The sequence below is a fragment of the Egretta garzetta genome, unplaced genomic scaffold (genome assembly GCF_000687185.1).
Source record: "Egretta garzetta isolate BGI_Z169 unplaced genomic scaffold, ASM68718v1 scaffold92, whole genome shotgun sequence".
NCBI lineage: Eukaryota > Metazoa > Chordata > Aves > Pelecaniformes > Ardeidae > Egretta > Egretta garzetta.
Window position 1 is genome coordinate 24,499 of NW_009258790.1, and position 4,495 is coordinate 28,993.

Consider the following 4,495-nt stretch of genomic DNA (forward strand, 5'->3'; position numbering starts at 1 on the left):
GGCCACGGAAGGTGCTGGGCCCGGAGGGTGCTGGCCCCGGAGGGCGCTGGCCCTGGGCACCACGAGCTGCCACGCCAGGGCAAGGTGCGCCCCAAGGTGACCACCAAAGAGCCACCCCAGGTTTGATGGGGACATAGGGTGACACCAACGTTGGGTTCCTCGCCCCCATTCTCCCACAGAGCTGGATGAAGAAGCCACCCTACCCCACGGCCGGGGCTTTCTAGCCCCCCGGGCGTGTTTGATGGCTGGGCAGAGTGGTGAAGACATCTGTCCCTCACGGCAAACAAGCTGGAGTTGACCAAACACCAGCCCTGGGAGCGCTGGCCCTCTCCAAGGCCAAGCAGGAACCTCCAGGAGAACATCAAGGAACCCTGCCCAGAAGATGACCCCCCGTTCAACCCCCGTCCTTACTGTCTTGTGCATCAAGGGGAAGCCCAAAGCCACCCAACAGGTTCAGAGCTCCTGGTTGGTGGAGGCCATCAAGAACGTTCTCCCAGGAGCTTGTAAATCAAGCAGGGACAAGCGCGCCCGGGTCAGAGCTGGTGGATGGCGTGTCTGGGAAGTCCCCAGAGACCAACGCTGTCAATCACAGACCCGTAGGACAGCCCAGGTTGGCTCTGGAAAGATCCAGGTTGAACCAGATCCAACCTTCCGTGGCGAAGGCACCCTAGGTGAGATTATCATAGAATCATAGAATCATAGAATCATAGAATGTTTAGGGTTGGAAGGGACCACTAGTGGTCATCTAGTCCAACCCCCCTGCAGTGAGCAGGGACACTGCTAACTAGATCAGATTGCTCAGAGCCCCATCCAACCTGGCCTTGAATGTTCCCAGGGATGGGGCCTCCACTACCTCTCTGGGCAACCTGTTCCAGTGTTTTACCACCCAGGTTCATCATGAGAATCTCCAGCGATGGGGACTCAACCGCGTCCCCAGGGACAGCGAACAACTCGTCTCACTGTGAAGTTGAGATGAAACCAAAGTTGAGATGAAACCTCTCCCAGTGCAACTTGTACCCCTTGCCCCTTGTCTTCTCCACGTGGCTCCACCTGTTGCGTACGGGCCTACTGTGGTGAGGTTCCCCCCCGACCCCAAGCCCAACTCCTTCAGTCTTTCCTCCTAGAGCAGGTTCTCCAGCCCTTTGACCACCATCCTGGTGCTCCATGGGACCCTCTCCAGTCTGTCTGCATCCTTCTTGACTTGTGGGGAGCAGAAGTGGACACACCAGTCCAGGGGATGGCTGGAGGATGGCCAGGCAACCGAGGAGCCAATGAGGAGGGGTGCTCCACCAGGCCTCCCGCTTACAAACAAGGACAAGCTGGTTGGAGACGAGAAGGTCAGGGGCAGCCTTGGCTGCAGTGACCATGGGATGGTGGAGCTCAAGATGCTGAGAAGAGGGAGCTGGGCAGAAGGCAGGTTCACCGCCCTGGAGACTTCCAGGGAGCAGAATTTGGCTTGGAAGAACCTGCTTGGAAAAATCCCATGGGATATAGCCCTGGAGAGAAGAGGGGTCCAGGAGTGCTGGTTGATTTCCAAGGATCATCTTCTCCAAGCCAAACAACGAGCTGTCCTGACCAGCAGGAGACAAAAAGAGGCAGCTGGAGATCTGCACGGATGAGCAAGGAGCTCAAGGACAAGAGGGACGCGTACAAGCGGTGGAAGCAGGGATGGGTGACGTGGGAGGAAGATACAGACACCGCCCAAGGTGTGGGGTTGGGATGAGGAAACCAAAGCCCACCAAGGGTTGTAGCCAACAAGAAGATGGTCAGAAGCCATCAGCATGGAGTGAAAATGGGCTCAACGGCCAGGCCCAGAGGGTGGCCAGCAACAGCACAAGGTCCAGATGGAGGCTGGTCACTGGCGGTGTTCCCCAGAGGTCCATACTGGCGCCAGAACCGTTTCACATCTTCATTAACGATTGAGATGATGGGGCAAGAGTGCACCCTCAGCAGGTTTGTAGGTGACACCCAATGGGGTGGAGTGGTTGATGCGCCAGAGGGTCATGCTGCCATCCAGGGGGACCTCAACAGGCTGGAGAGATGGGCCAGCAGGAACCTTGGGGGGGTTCAACAAGGAGAAGCACCACAACCTGCATGAGGAAGGAACAACCCCTGGCACCAGGACATGCTGGTGCCCACCCAGCAGCTCCTCAGAGAAGGTCCTGGGGGCCTTGGTGGACAGCAAAAGTCAACAGAGGAACCGGTTGCTCAGAGGGATTGTGGAGTCTCCGGTCTTGGAGATAACCCAAAACACAACCGGAGGAGGTCCTGGGCAACCTGCTCCAGCCGAGTGGCTCTCAGCAGGGTCCTGTCCAGCCCTTCCACGCTTCTTCAGCTTGAGACAAGCTTTTGGGGAAGACAAATTCCTTCCAAATTCCTTCCAAATTCATGCCAAGTTCTTCAGTTCTTTCCAAATTCCTTCCAAATTCTTAATTTATGCAGAAAATTGGATTCAGGTGGAACACCCAGTGCTGGGGGTCCTTGCTGGGCCTCCTGCCCCTCTGCGGCACAACGCCAAGTTGAGCAAAGTCGGTTGTCTTTTATCAGAGCCAAAAATCCATCCGGCTCTCAGAAGGGAACATCCAACTGAGCAGCAACCGTGTCCCATAGAGAGCTGGCGTCAACACAAGAGCCCGGGTCCCATGGGAAGGTGCACCAGGCCCCCAGAGGAAATTTTTACTCCACTTCGCTTTGGATTTAATGGAGACCAAAAAGCAGCATCAAGACCTCCAAATGATTTTGTGTCCTGTGTAAACCCCGAGCATGCTCACCCCTTTCAAAATAGACCTGAAAACCCGCGAGGCCATTTTTGGAACCAAAAGGGAAGATTTGGTGAGTTTTAGTCGGGGTAACCCCACGCTCACACAGCCACAGCTGCGCTTCGCAGGCCAACTCCCCACAACCAACTTGTGGTGTGTGTGTGTGTGTGTGTAACACCCCCAAAACCAAACACCAAGGCCCTGAGCCGTGAGAAATTCCCTGCTCATAAATCAAGAGTCGCTTGCTTTGCTTGACCTCTGCAAGATTGACCTGCCCCTCCTCATTCCTGACAGCCCACGGATTTATTTGGCTTTTATTTGTTCCCACAGCCCAGCTCTGATCTGTTTGGACACTTTGATAGCCCAGGAATAAAAACACAGGGGGCCAGGCGAGGTGGCACCTGGCTAACCTTACCGGTGACAACCTCAGCGGGTAAAGTGAGGGCATGGCCGAGCCATCAGCTCTGGAGCAGGGCCAGGGGGGAAAATCCTCCCCCCACGACGCCAGGCATAGAATCATAGAATCACTTTGGTTGGAAAAGACCTTTGAGATCATCGAGTCCAACCTTTAACCTCACCCTGCCATCCCAACACTAAACCCTGGCCCTAAGCACCGCATCCGTCCTTCTTTTAAATACCTCCAGGGATGGGGACTCCACCACCTCCCTGGGCAGCCCATTCCAGAGCCTGACAGCCCTTTCTGTGAAAAAATTTTTCCTAATGTCCAACCTAAACCTGCCCTGGCGCAGCTTCAAACCATTCCCCCTCGTCCTATCAGCTGTTCCCAGGGAGCAGAGGCCGACCCCCACCTCACTACAGCCCCCTTTCAGGCAGTTGTAGAGGGCGATCAGGGCTCCCCTCTGCCTCCTCTTCTCCAGACTAAACACCCCCAGTTCCCTCAGCCGCTCCTCATATGACTTGTGCTCCAGACCCCTCCCCAGCTTGGTTGCTCTCCTCTGGACATGATGTTCAGCTGCCTGTCGACCAACACCCCCAGGGCCTTTTCCGTCGGGCAGCTTTCCAGCCCCTCTGCCCCACACCTGTAGCGTTGTGTGGGGTTGTTGTGACCCCAGGGCAGGACCCAGCCCTTGGCCTTGTTGACCTTCACCCAATTGGGCTGGGCCCACGGCTCCAGCCTGGCCAGGTCCCCCTGTAGAGCCCTCTTCCGCCCCAGCAGATCAACACTCCCGCCCAGTTTGGTGTCATCTGCAAATTTACTGAGGGCACACTCAATCCCCTCATCCAGGTCGTTGTTAAAGACATTAGACAAGACTGGCCCTAGAACTGAGCCCTGGGGGGCACCACTTGTGACCAGCCACCAACTGGATTTAACTCCATTCCCCACCTCTCTGGGCTCAGCCATCCAGGCAGTTCTTAACCCAGCAAAGAGTGCACCCATCTAGGCCACGAACCACCAGCTTCTCTAGGAGATGCTGTGGGAGATGGTGTCAAAGGCTTTGCTGAAGTCCAGGTAGACACCATCCACAGCCTTTCCCTCATCCACCAGGCCCGTCACCTGGTCGTAGAAGGAACTCAGGTTGGTTAGGCGGGACCTGCCTCTCATGAACCCAGGCAGCCGGAGGGGAGGCTCTGAGGGGGCTGGGAGGGAGCTGAGGAAGGAGGAGGGCGAGGGAGGGGAGGCAGCACGGGGGCTTAGCCCCGCAGGACGCCCGAGAGGGGCAGCCCCGGCGGCACCGCCCGCTCGCAGCCCCACAGCGGCCCGGCCTCCTCCCCCC